Source organism: Natator depressus, chromosome 16 (genome assembly GCF_965152275.1).
Source record: "Natator depressus isolate rNatDep1 chromosome 16, rNatDep2.hap1, whole genome shotgun sequence".
In the NCBI taxonomy this organism is placed as follows: domain Eukaryota; kingdom Metazoa; phylum Chordata; order Testudines; family Cheloniidae; genus Natator; species Natator depressus.
This window is the reverse complement of record NC_134249.1, coordinates 17832531-17846907: the sequence shown is the minus strand read 5'-3', so window position 1 is coordinate 17846907 and position 14377 is coordinate 17832531. Positions and strand designations below refer to the sequence as shown.

Here is a 14377-nt window from a genome sequence, read left to right as displayed (position 1 = left end):
AGTTTAGTCACCAAATTGACAGAGGCCAAATTCTACTCTTAAGCCTGATCTGCACAAAATTTTGTACCATTAGCAGTGTAATTTTCTTCCTGAAATAATTATACCAGTACAACCCCTCATGTGGATGCAGTTATATTGGCAAAATGATGCCTTATAGCTTATTCCCTTTCCCATATGGGACTAGCTATACCAGTATAAGCACCTTGGAACCACTATAAATTCACACACCCTCATGGGGTTGTAACACTTTCACCATACTGGTTTAGTTGAAGTGGTACCACTTTTGTGTGTAGACAATGCCTCAGTTACACTGCTGTGAAGCCAGAGTAACTCCAATGGCCCCTTGGAGTGAATTCACACAGGGAGGGGGTCTGTTAAATATGAAGAGGCTGTTTTTCACAGTCACTTTTGAGAGCAGAATTACAGGGGAAGTGCACCTTGGGCAAAGGCAGATCAGGCAGTCTAGTGGCCGTGGGAGCTAACACCAGAGCCCAGGCCCCTCCACTTCGTCAGGGCCACGTGATGTGGGGCAAAACTACCCAGTGCCTTGTGAATTCCCTTAGGAGGGGCAGCTCTCAAAGCTGCAGTGGCATGGGGGTTCAAGCCCCCCAAAGGTGTAGGCGTAGCTGTGTCAGAGGGTGGGGGTGCGGGGGGTGAAAAGCCACGGGAAGAGAACCTCTCCAAACTGCAGAGTGAAGAGGAGAAACCACCCCAAGGTGCTTCAGAGCCAGGCAGGTCTGTTGCACGGCAGAGCAGTGCCAGCCTGTTATTTAGCACGCTGCGGCCAGCAGGGAGGGCTGGGGAGACAGCGCCCGAGGGGCAGGGCAACTACTCAGGGTCTTTGGGGGAGGGCCAATTTCCCTAGCGGCCCCCCCACCCCCAACTCGCCCCCTTGCACTTAGCACAAGCCAGCACCGTCCTTGGAGCTAGGGGATCCTGCTGCTCCCTTTGCACAAGTGGCAGGGGGGAGGGGCGCCGGAGCAGACCGGGCTTACTCCAGCTCCCCCGCGCTTGCAGCCCCCCAGCGCGTGCGCCTTGTGTCTCCCCCCCCAGCCCCGGGGACTGGGCTGGCGCGCGCCAGCCAGGAGCCGCGCGCGCCTGCAGCTCCGCTCTCCATGCCCGGGACTAGCGCTCAGGCGGCAGCAAACGTCCTCAAGCATCAGCACCACGGGGAGCATCCTCCTCCCTCCTCCCTCCTCAGCACCACGGGGAGCAGCAGCCGCGGCAGCGCCTCCTCCAGCGCCTCCGCGGCTGCTTGTCCAGGGCGGGTTGTTTTTGTTTTGTTTACACGCGTTTCTTTTCATGCAACCCCCGGCGCGCTCCCCTCGGAACTTCGCCGGGAGTAGAGGAGGGCGCCATGCTCCGTAGCCACCATGGCCTTGGTCTGATTGGCGGGACCTGCCGCTGGTAGCAGCGCCTGGGCGGGGAGCGAGCGAGCGTGCCCCCCCCCCACACACCTCAATTAAAACCACCGCCTTCGGGACGACTCGCGTGCAGTTAGGTTGTTTTGTTTTCTAGTTATTTGGTGGTTGCATTGATGCTCTCCAAGCTGGAGGCTTTGCGAAAGGAGGTCCTCGCCTGAAAGAGATCAAGGCACAATTCCAATGTTGAAAGGTAAGAGTTGGGGGGGGGGGGGGGTTGAAATTGCAAAGGCTCTTTGATTTGCAACCAAATCATCTGCTCCCTTTGGGTGCCCTTCTCTCTCCACCCCTATCCACACCTCATCCTTCTCTGTGGTCATTTGCCCTTACAGTACTCTTCTTTCCATACTACTTCTCATTCTCTGGCCCCCACCCCACTCCCGAGCACTCCCCCCACACCTCTTCCTCCATCCAAACCTGTTTTTGCTCCCTCCTCTTTTAAACAGCTCTAATGCCAGCGGAGGGAGTGATGCTGCTGCTGTGGACTCCTTTAGATTTGACCCCTAATCCACAAGGCTTGACGGAGTACATGCAAGGATGGTAGTGGGGAGACTCTAGCCTTGTTGCAATACAGTTGTGAACAGCAAGGAGGTTGGTGAGGGGAGTCCCCTGATGTTGAATGGATTGAATAGGGACGAGGGAGAGAGGATTGTACACTATGTCTGCTCAGCCCGTGTCAAGGAAACTGGTGAATCCTCCCCCATCCCACCCCCAAGAGCTGAATGAATTAAAAAAATCGGGAAACTCAACATGGTTCTTGTTGTGCTGACACTGATCCATGTCTGTATTTTCAGTTTTAAAATGCAGGGTCATTAAATCGGCTCTCTGGGTGGCAGGAGGGAAACCCGCTATATAAATACACAGGTCCCATTATTAGCTGCTCCGGGGCTAGCTCTCCCTCTCTCATACTCTTTAGTGACAGCTGCAGGAGTCAGAGTGGATCTGAAGTTGAATTTTTCTCACTCTCCGGACAGCGATCTGCCAGGGCACTCCAGTAGGAACCACCCACTCAGGCAAAGCATTTGTCCCCAGGTAGAGCTCCATCTCTGGATGCCTGGGGAAACTCTCAGGTGCATTCACATGGGTTTCTATAGATTGTCCCAAACCCAAGATATTAAGATAAACAAACTTCACTGCTCCCAAGTGGAGAAACAGGTCAGAGAACTGCAATCAAAGGACATAAGTCTAATATGACAGAGAAATACAGAGCTGGATGCAAGAAAGGTGATAGCTCCAGTATCCGTCTTTTCTAAGCATGTTTGACTAACAATAACAAGACAGACCAGGTGGGTGAGGTATTATCTTTTATTGGACCAACTTCTGTTGGTAACCCAGACACGCTTTTGAGCTACACAGAGCTCTTCTACAGGCTTGGGAAATGTACTCAGAGGTGAAACAGATAGTTTAGCATAAGTAGTTAACACATATTCCAAGGGACCACTGAAGGTGAAGTGACCCATTAACTCCCCTGTAGTCATAGGATAAAAAGGGGGTTAGAGGGTTACAGATTGTTGTAATGAGGCATGAATCCAGTGTCTCTATTAAAATCAGGATGTTTCAGTGTCTAGAAAAGTTATGCATTTAAGCTGCCAGTAGGGTGACCAGATAGAAAGTGTGAAAAATCGGGAAGGGGGCGGGGGATAATAGGCACCTATATAAGAAAAAGCCCCAAATATCTGGGCTATCCCTATAAAATCGGGACCTCTGCTCACCCTAGCTTCCAGGCTCATCTTTTGAAAGTGTTGTGCAGGTTTCCTTTGAGGATGAGGACTGATAGGTGGGATATAGAGTGATCACTTTCACAAAGCAATCACTTTATATCTTTGCTGATTTGGGGGGCATGAGGGAAAAAAGGGAAACAGCAACAATGCACTTGTCTCTTTGTGTTTTCTCAGCCATGAATTCAGAGTATAAATAAAATTAGTTCCTGACTGTGTTGCCTACTCATGTCCAAAAGCTAACAGCTGCTGTGATTATTAACTAGGCTTCATTTTGGTTCACGTTGGCATTTAAATTAAGCAGTTTGAATCATTCCTGTCATTGGGTCCAATTCTGTTAATCAGTTGCAACCCTCCACCCAAAACTCCAGTGGTTCTGAGACCAGAATCTAGCCCAAGGTCTCTACCCTCAGAAGTTTACAGACAGAGTAACTTTTTCCAAAGTGCGTAAGTGACTCTGATTTTCAGTGTGACTTAGGCTCCTAAATGACCTGGGCCAGATTTTCAAAGGTGTCTGTGTGCCTAAAGATGCAGAGAGGCACCGAGCAGGATGCACAAAAGCATCTATACCTAACCTGCTTAGGTTCTTTGTAAGTTCCACCGGGCAGCTAAATGCCTTTCTATATCTGACCCTTGGGCACTTTTGAAAATTTGACCCTAAATACTTATGGTCCCGTCCTGCCTCCATGAGGCAGTTTTGCTGCTGACTTCAGGTTAATCGAAGTCACTCCTACATAACTGAGCACAGACTCAAACCCCTGGTCTTCGCATTTGGCTATAAATTGCTGACAGGCAACAATGTCATATTGATAAATAGCCATGACTTGCTACATTGTGCCATACCCTCATAACAGTGTCACCGATAATGATACGGTCAATAGCGGCATGTAGGTGGCTGGCGTCCTGGGAGATTTGGCTTTTAAAGATGCAACTTCTTAAATCTTTAAGAAAGGATGGGTGACAGGGTGTTTGTGTGTGTGTGTGTGTCGTGAGATGAGTACGCATGTGGCATGTATTTTGCTCACATTTTGTTCTGTTTCCTTGTTTATTGCTTTTCCCTCCTGGCAGATAAGTGTGGTATGTCTTTACCCTCTGACTGAGGGGGGGAAATGTATTAAAGCAATACACTTCAGCAGAGAGACCTGGGATTCAGTGATTCGTGTAGACCAACTCTCGTCCACACTGTATGGGATGGTCTCTCCAGAATGAGACTGAGGGTAGGCCTACACTACGCTGCTAAATCCTACCTAAACTCATAGTGTAGACCAGGGCTGAGGTACATTGGGCAGGGCAGGGAAACCTGTCTTGCAGAGCCTGTGCTGTACAAGTTCTGAAGATAAGGAACTTACAAGCGGGCCACAGGAACCTCTAAAGCAATGGAATCACTGCAATAGCACAGAAGTGATCAGGTTGCCCGAGAAGACTGAGTGACATCAGGAACCTCCCCCCCCCCCCCAAAAAAAACCATTCTTTTCCGCCCCTTGCTCTCTGAAAGGTTTCCTGAGAAAATGACAAGCCAATACTGGTTCTAGGCCCACTAGCTTCTCCTCCTGGCCATTAGGAATGTTAAACATTTCTAGCAGACCACACAGTTATCAAGGTGATGACCAGGGGCGGGGTGGCATGCACTGCTAAAGAGAGAGTCCAGTGGAGTGCAAGAGCTGTATCTTGTCAGAATCATGAGGGCAGGCTCCAGAAGAAGACAACATGTGATTAGGACCACGTGCTGGAGAAGGGACCATCTAGAGATCACATAGGCTAATCCACACAGCCCTGCAAGATCCACCAAACTGAAAGTGATGCCTGACAGCACTTTGCCTATTGCTGAGCTGCTGCCTTGTTTGGCAGGGTCAGTGTTCTCATCTCTCTTCCTGCTACATTAATTGTTCCTCATTTGGACTTTACTGTGGTCTTTTTGGAGCTGTGGCTCCTTGTTATGCGTGTATTCTTACTTAGAGCTTCAGTACTGAGGAGGTGGATTCCAGGAAGAGGTAGAGAAAACCAGTTCAGGTAAATGTTGCTTGATTTCTTTATGTTCATGGCATACAATCACAGAAGTTAGATAAAAACAAATACTTTTCCTAGAAGGCTGCAACCTAATGCTACGTTATGCCTTAAAATTCAGAACAATAACACACAAACCTAAAGCCAGAGAGAGACAAAACAGACTGCTCCCTAATACAGCGAGTGTACAACTCACTCCCTCTTACTCTAGGCCAGCTGTCTCCAGACAGATTCCCATCACAGGCTTCTCTACAGAGCCTCCTAGCATGCATGCAGGACCAGAAAGCCCCTTACAAATGAAAGTGACAGCCTGCAATTATGACACAGGTTTCAGTACCCCACAGTTTCTAGGCTTTGTGGCTTTTAGTAAGCCTTGTGTTTGGGCTGGGATTTTTGTGCTTGGGAGTAAAAGTCAGTTGGATTTTGCTTCCCCACCCTCCCTACATTTTCGTGCATACTATTTTCTTACTTGAGTTGGTGTAAAGCTCTGTGTAATTGGCAGCCCTGCCCCTGCACTCCTGGGGGACTTTTGCCTGGTTAGGGTCATGGTATTGCATACTTCTCCTTCCTCCATTTCTCAGCATGTTATGTGGGTTTTCTTGCCTGCAGTTCCTCTCAAAGGGGCATCGAATCATGCTCACTGTAAAGAGTGAATACCATGAAGATAGAAGAAGGATGACTCAGGCTGAGGGGGAAGCTGTTTATTTACTCTCGTGGATCCGATGCCGTTGTCTCTTGCTTTTCAGAGTTTTTATTTTGAATGGTTTTCTGGGTTTTTTCTCTATCCTGTTCCGTGTGTATGAATAGGTGGTTTTCCCCCACCCAACTCCAATCAGACCACGCAAATTGTGGGGAGGGTGAGAACTTATCCCCGTCCCTGGGTTTGGTTTCGTTCCGAAATGAAACAACACAGAAGTAGCCTAATTTCCCCCCCACCCCGTCCTGCCCCAGGCCCTGCCTGTTCCCATGGTTCCTCCCTGAGGGCTGTTTAGCTCCTGGGCTGCTCTCTCTGCAGTGCCACCCCCTCATTCCTGATACGCAGCTGGGTAAAGAGTCCCCTGTGACAGAGTGTCAGCAGAACCTGCCAAACCCTTTCCAGCAGGATCAACACCTTTGTTTGCTTGGTAACATGCTGATGATTCCAAGATGAAGAGTGGAGCCCTTGTGTACAGTCCTACAATCAGACTAGAGATGTACAGACAGCTTCTAAGCTGGAATGATATGGTGACACATTTGGTCAGCACAGGATTGTGTAAAGGGCTCTTCCTCCTTGTGATGAGCTCCGACTTCCTTCTCTGCTCCACAGCTTTTATCAAGGAGACAGAATTTTGTCACACTCCATCTACAACAACATCCAACAATATCCAACTTGCCCTGGGTGTCTTTCCAGAAATAGTTAGGCCCACAGTATGCACAGATGACATCTGGATGCATTACTGTCGAGTTCAGAAATGTTCAGTAAACAAGACGGGGATCTGTTGTTTGAAGGTTATTTTCAGAGACTCCTATCAAGTGATCTGGCCATGCAGAGGGGAGAGCCTTAATGGCAAGGCAATAATTGCTTTTTTAAAGTACACTTCAGAAAAGAGTCATTAGAAACCCAAGGGAAAGCTGCAGCCAGCATTAGCCAGACCAAGGGCCTGATCCAAGTAGCATGGAAATCAAGGGAAGTTTTTCATTTACTTCAGTGATGGTTGGATCAGCCCACGAGCAGGTTCATATAATTCTGAAAGGGAACGTGCTGCTCTCGGACATATTGAGGGACAGAGTGGAGTCTGTCCAGGGTCCAAGCGTGAAAAGACTCCTCAGATATTGCAGGCAGCACAGTAATACTAGAATCAGTGTGTTAAGGCAAGAAACACAATTCTGCTAATGCTCTGCACTCGGATACAGTAGCAGCTCTCACTTAAGGCTCTCACAGCACTTTAGAAATGTTAAGTAAGCCTCGCAAAATCCTAGAAGGAAGTAAATATTATACTTAATCCTCCCTCAGTGGGGGGGGGACTGGACTAGAGGACCTATTGAGGTCCCTTCCAGCCCTATAATTCTCTGATTCTATGATTATTTTATGGATAGGGAAACTGTGGGCCCCTGAGGTTAAGAGACTTGCCTAGATTGTCAGGCAGTGAACAGGAACCAGGAGTCCTGAAGTCCAGTCCCCACTCTAACCACTAGCGATCACACTTTCAGCTGGAGTAATGACTGGAGGCAGACATATGACAAGACATATTCCTCTCTTGAGTCAGAGATACCGTAGAGGTCATAGGAATCTTCTAAGACCTGTAGCATGTGCAGGGAGCCTTTTATCTGATTCTGTCCCCAGGACACGAGGTTTGAGGAGACAAACATCTCTTTTTTGAGTTGGATTCCTTTACCACTTCCTACTACTCCTGAGAGAGAGGAAGGATTAGATCTCCCACTGAGCCAGGTTAGTCAGACAATGCCACAGTGAGCGTTCATAACGCTGACAAATCTCCAGGCTCGGATCATAGATTCATAGAGTTTAATGCCAGAAGGCACCAGCAGATCATTTAGATGAGGTAAGTTTTCGAGATATACCACCGATGTTTTGCTCCCAGTGCCTCCATTGGGTTACTGGTTTGTTTAATTTTTCACCACTCCCAGTTCAATGAATGAAACTTTAATAATCTCCATTCACAAAATAGGGCGGGGGGGGGCGGGGGGGCGGAAGGAATATTTTCAAAAACAAGGCTCCTTCCTTGATCCAGATGCCAAAATGTTTCCCAAATTCTGCAGAAGAGTAGGGATTTGATTCTGGCATCACGTACACCAGCATGACACCAATATAGCTCCATGGCCTTCAGTGGAATTACTCCTGGTTCATGCTGGTGGGAGGGTGAGCCAGACCAGGTCCATTTGTAATTTCATGCAGTTGAGAACAGTATGAAATAGTGCCACGTTTGCCTGCCTATTACAGCAGTTTTGCCTCTATGTCTAAGGACTGGTCTGGACTTGTCAGTTGGGGGTGTCTATCACTCTGCTAGGCTGGCAGAGTTATCTGCATCCGAACAGGGTTCCTAGCTTACCTGAGTATTCTGCGACCCGGTGGTGGATTAGCCACTGGGCCAACAGGGCCCAGACCCAGGGACCCAGGCCTATTGGGGGGCCCCGTAAAAATGGGTGCCCCCATGCCCTGATCTGCTCTGCCTGCCCAGCACTCCTGCCGGGGAGCGTGGTCGGGGTATGGGAGCTTGCCCCATTCCACCCACCTGGCACTTCAGCTGGATCGGGGTGGAAGGCCTTGCCCCGCTCCACCCAGCGCTCCAGCCGGGGAGTGGGGTCGGAGCACAAGGGCTTGCCCTGTTCCACCTGCCCAGCACTCCGGACAGGGAGTGGGGTCAGGGCGCAGGGGCAGGCCCCTGTACCCCGGCCAGAGCACCAGGCAGGCAGAGCATGGCAAGCCCCTGCGCCCCGACCCCACGCTCCCTGGCAGCCAGGAGGGTGGAGTGGGGCAAGCCTCCGCACCCCGACCCCATTTCCCCAGCAGCAGCAATCAGCGAGGGGCAGGGGGACTGCAGGCGGAAGGGGTAGGGAGGGTCCCCAACTCGCTCTGGCCCAGGGGCCCCACAAAACCCTAATCTACCCCTGCTGCCACCCACCAATAAATACTCCATTTTAAGAATTGGTTGTTGAAATGCTGGTGGTGTCACAAAGCCTGTATCCGATTTATAAAGCCAGACCCTCAGCAGGTGTAAAGGAGCATAGTTCTGTTGCCCAATGGAGCAATGCTGATTCACTCCAGCTGTGGGCCTGGCTTTCGGAAAATGCTGATTCTTACCCTACACAGCTTACAGGTTTATTTTTGGGTACTCAGGGTGGCCTCTTTTGGCTGCTTGGATTTTGCCTGGCTACAGGGTACCTCTCTCTTGCGTGGTTCATTAACTATGGTCTGATCTCAAGCATTTAGGCAGCGAGACAACCCTTAGAGGTCCTCACCCTTAAACAATAGGTCTCATTTGAAAAGCAAGTGGGAGTTTGCTGTGTGGTCTCAAATTTCCTCTAAATCCATGATAATTGGCTCATCTTTGAAGTGGATGACCACAGATCATCTCTTTGATGCGTAGGAGACAAGGCCCTCTGAATTGCTAGATTCTAAATAGGGAGTCAAAGACTGTTCACGAGTTACAGGTTCATCAAAAAAGCCGGAGCTACAGTAGCTCATTATCTGAAGAACACTGTAAGTGCTGGGCATATCGAGAAAAAAAGTAAAACTGAGATTACTTTCCCGAGTGAATTGGGGAGAAAGAGCTCTTATACCATTTAATACATTAATATAGAGAACGATCTGAAGTGGCTTGGCCAGATGACTGCCCGAAGACCATGTCATTCTGTTTAGATTTGATTTTAATGACCAAGAAACTGACGCTTTAATGCTGCCTGTTCCATTTATATTGGCAAGGGACAGAATCTGATTGCCTTATTCGTCTCAAATCTGGGACTGTTTGAGAAGAACGGTACTACCCAAAGGGAGCTCAGAGGGATATCAGAATTAGTGAAAGGGAGCTCACCTGCCGAAGGAAAGGTAAATATACAGATTGCTGGATAACGTATGTGCCCCGAAATTCTCAGAAGAATGCAGAAGCATAGTACCAAATCCCGAAGCATTTATCTCCCTTTGACTCTTAACCAATGGCCTACAGGGCTAAAGCAGAGCAGAATTTCTTGAGATATAAAGACTTGAAAATTGGTACCATTCACAGTAGAAATGCGCGTTAGATACTATGATAAAAGATGGTGCATTAACTTAATTGAGGTTGCTGTTTGTTGTGTTTACAATGGAACAAGTTTATTGTTTCTCAGTTTGAAGTGAAGTGCATTCAAGTCCCCAAGTACCATTCTAGTTCCCAGACATGTGCACTGAAGTGTGCAACTTGCAGTTGCAGTTATACTGAACCGACCATCCAAAAGGGAAGATTTTCTGTGAGGAAAATAGAAAAGGAGGACTTGTGGCACCATAGACACTAACAAATTTATTTGAGCATGAGCTTTCATGAGCTACAGCTCACTTCATCGGATGCATTCCTGTAGCTCACGAAAGCTTATGCTCAAATAAATTTGTCAGTCTCTAAGGTGCCACAAGTCCTCCTTTTCTTTTTGCGGATACAGACTAACACGGCTGCTACTCTGAAACCTGTGAGGAAAATGACATCACTGCCCTTCTCTTTAACCCCAATTTCCTCTCTTTGCCTCTTTAAGCATTCCCAGTGCAGGAAAGGTGTTTTGATTTTGCAGTGGTAGTTTGCCTCTGGGTTCCATTAGATCTCACTTGGGATCTGGATTTAGTCCAGTTCCAGCCTCTGCCGCAGACTTTGTCTCTGACCTTGGGGACGTCAATTTAATCTCTCTGTGCCTCAGTGACCTATCACTAAAATGGGGATACTAATGCTTCCTTTCTTACACCCTTTGTCTGTCTTGCTAGTTAGACTATAAGATCTTTGGGGCAGGGACTGTATATGCACAGCACCTCGCACAATGGGGCCTTGGCTTCTGTTGGAGCTGCTGTTCTGAGAACACTGACAGAACCACCAAAGCTTAGCAGGATTGAGAGAAAGTGCTCCTGGTTTTTCCCATCTCCCTAATGGCCAAGCTAGGGTGATCTGACATTTGGTTTTACAAACCCTCACCCTCGGGTTTTGGTTTTCAGAGCGGACCCCAAGAGTGGTTGCTGGCCTCCTTCCACCAGGAGGCCACAGCTCCAAAAGTGCATTGATTCCTGGGGTCCCCAGTGCAGCCTCTGCCAGCAGAGATCTCGTGGCATGCCCAGCACATGCTGAAGCTGCCCCAGCCAACCCATGCCTTGAAAGAGAATGGTGGTGCCATGGCAGAATCGCTGCCAGGTGGTCCAGGGCTGAGGCCGATACAGCTGGAACGGGTTCGGTCCTATGACTGTTGAAACAACCAGTGACAGCTCGGGCTGTCGTCCCCAGTAGAATCTCAGCTGTAATAAAACTGTTAAAATCACCATGTCCCCCTAGTGGCGAGTTTTGCCGTCCTTCAGTGATCACATTATTTGCAATACGGAAAGGATGATCTTCGTAAAGGTTTATTGTGCATTTAGAAACTGAATATTCACGCTGATGGGCAGCCCTTGGAAAAGGTGCTGTCAAGAAACGTCTCCTTAGATAGAAAATACTGATGCAAGTTGACTCACTTTAACTTTCAGCAATAGAAATCATTGGCAATACAATAGCCCTTGTATTATTACTGGGGGCAGGGTTGTTTGTTAATAACAAATGTGTATGTTAAATAGAGAGATAGTCTGTGTAAACGAAGTCTAGGACCCACTCCTATGATGCCGAGGTGGCCAAAGACTCAGCTGCACTATAGGCTTTAGAATACTCCCGCTGGTACCTTGGCTGCTTTAATGATGGCCTAGTGGTTGAGCGTGTGAGAGATCCAGGATCTGTTCCAGTCTCTTTCTGCAAGCCAGCATGGGTGGGAGTTGCAGGAATGCAGCACAAAGGACGTGAGTGGACGGGCATATTTCAACCTTGCTCTCTCTGGCTAATTAAGGACTTGAAATAAAAGGCTGCAAAGGGAGCTCTTTCTAATCTTCCTTAGTTGGAAAGATTATTGGTGTGATGCAGGGAATAAACGGATCCTCAGGAATGCTGTAGGTGTGAGCATGGGATACATAAGTATTAAGCGTTGATTTGGGTTTTCTGTTGGGCTTATTATTATTATTAGACCAAATAGAGATCGGGGACATGTTCCAAACTTTTGTCTTTCCCTGTGGGTTTTCTCTGAGATTGCTCTCTATGTACAAACAAGAAAGGGGGGAAACCCAGTCATGGGGAGGCAGCTTCCCTTGAGGGTACACAAAAATCTGTTTGTCTTATGGAGGAACAGTGTGCAGCAGTTAAATCGTTTCCCATTCGGATGTACGCCCAATTTAAAGGATTTTCTAAAAGCCTGTCAGGTGACTGCTCTGTGTTAGAAACCCAGTGTGTGATCCTGCGGTCATTGAAGTCATTTTCAAAACTCCCATCCCCGTTCGTGGCAACAGGAAGAGGAGCCCAATTCAGTGAAAAGAAAAGGAGTACTTGTGGCACCTTAGAGACTAACCAGTTTATTTGAGCATGAGCTTTCGTGAGCTACAGCTCACTTCATCGGATGCATAGCATATCGTGGAAACTGCAGAAGACATTATATACACACAGAGACCATGAAACAAAACTTCCTCCCACCCCACTGTCCTGCTGCTAACAGCTTATCTAAAGTGATCATCAAGTGATCATCAAGGAAGGCCATTTCCAGCACAAATCAAGGTTTTCTCACTCTTCCCCCCCCCACACACACACAGACACACATACAAACTCACTCTCCTGCTGGTAATAGCCCATCCCTCTTTGAAACCTCTCTTTATAATGCGCATGATAATCAAGGTGGGTCATTTCCAGCACTAATCCAGGTTTTCTCACCTCCCCCCCCCACACACACCCCCCCTCCAAAAACCACACACACAAACTCACTCTCCTGCTGGCAATAGCTCATCTTACAATGTGCACAGCAATAATCCAAGTTTAACCAGAACGTCTTGGGGGGGGGGGGGTTTGTAGGAAAAAAACAAGGGGAGATAGGCTACCTTGCATAATGACTTAGCCACTCCCAGTCTCTATTCAATCCCAAATTAATAGTATCCAATTTGCAAATGAATTCCAATTCAGCAGTTTCTCGCTGGACTCTGGATTTGAAGTTTTTTTGCTGTAAGATAGCGACCCTCATGTCTGTGATTGCGTGACCAGAGAGATTGAAGTGTTCTCCGACTGGTTTATGAATGTTATAATTCTTAACATCTGATTTGTGTCCATTTATTCTTTTACGTAGAGACTGTCCAGTTTGACCAATGTACATGGCAGAGGGGCATTGCTGGCACATGATGGCATATATCACATTGGTGGATGTGCAGGTGAACGAGCCTCTGATAGTGTGGCTGATGTTGTTAGGCCCTGTGATGGTGTTCTCTGAATAGATATGTGGGCACAGTTGGCAACGGGCTTTGTTGCAAGGATAGGTTCCTGGGTTAGTGGTTCTGTTGTGTGGTATGTGGTTGTTGGTGAGTATTGGTTGGGGGGCTGTCTGTAGGCAAGGACTGGCCTTTCTCCCAAGATTTGTGAGAGTGTTGGGTCATCCTTCAGGATAGGTTGTAGATCCTTAATAATGCGTTGGAGGGGTTTTAGTTGGGGGCTGAAGGTGACGGCTAGTGGCGTTCTGTTATTTTCTTTGTTAGGCCTGTCCTGTAGTAGGTGACTTCTGGGAACTCTTCTGGCTCTATCAATCTGTTTCTTCACTTCCGCAGGTGGGTATTGTAGTTGTAAGAATGCTTGATAGAGATCTTGTAGGTGTTTGTCTCTGTCTGAGGGGTTGGAGCAAATGCGGTTGTATCGCAGAGCTTGGCTGTAGACGATGGATCGTGTGGTGTGGGCAGGGTGAAAGCTGGAGGCATGTAGGTAGGAATAGCGGTCAGTAGGTTTCCGGTATAGGGTGGTGTTGATGTGACCATCGTTTATTAGCACTGTAGTGTCCAGGAAGTGGATCTCATGTGTGGACTGGACCAGGCTGAGGTTGATGGTGGGATGGAAATTGTTGAAATCATGGTGGAATTCCATGGGTCCAGATGATGAAGATGTCATCAATATAGCGCAAGTAAAGTAGGGGCGTTAGGGGACGAGAGCTCCGATTGAGCTGTAGCTCACGAAAGCTCATGCTCAAATAAACTGGTTAGTCTCTAAGGTGCCACAAGTACTCCTTTTCTTTTTTCTTTTTACGAATACAGACTAACACGGCTGTTACTCTGAAACCAATTCAGTGAGGCATTCTTGGAAAATGAAGGTTGGCTTAAGCTATGGGTTCATTCCTTGATGGTGCTGCGGGCCCTCCCCTCTCAAGGGCCAGAGGAGACCCAGAGGGCACTCAGCACCTCACATAGCATTCAGCACCGTGCAGAACCCAAACCCAAGCATGTTGCTCTGCACTGGAGGGCAGGAAATGCCAAACATGCTAAGTCCTAGGTGAACCCTCTGGCCAGTGCTGGGAATAGCATCCATGCCCTCACCCCCAGTGCCAGGAGATGCCAAACGTGATTTGTGCAAACCTGTTAAAAGCAAACAGTCCCGGCCTGATTTTCCTGTTGCCTGCCTAACTTTGCACCCATTTAACACCACTGACTTCAGCAGAGGTACTCCTGATTTATGCAGGGATAAGCGAGAGCAG

The 14377-nt window shown here is 48.2% G+C and overlaps 1 protein-coding gene across 3 annotated transcripts in view; it reads left to right on the top strand.

The window, feature by feature from the left end:
• Window positions 1-1105: 1105 nt before the first annotated feature.
• FAM163B (family with sequence similarity 163 member B) overlaps window positions 1106-14377 on the top strand; it is a 64199-nt gene continuing 50927 nt past the window's right edge. For 2 of the 3 annotated variants that reach the window (XM_074973609.1, XM_074973608.1), the window contains exon 1: window positions 1106-1614. The gene's annotated coding sequence lies outside the window, so the exon portion shown is untranslated. The remainder of the gene's footprint in view (window positions 1615-14377) is intronic. The other variant, XM_074973607.1, reaches the window with a different exon arrangement.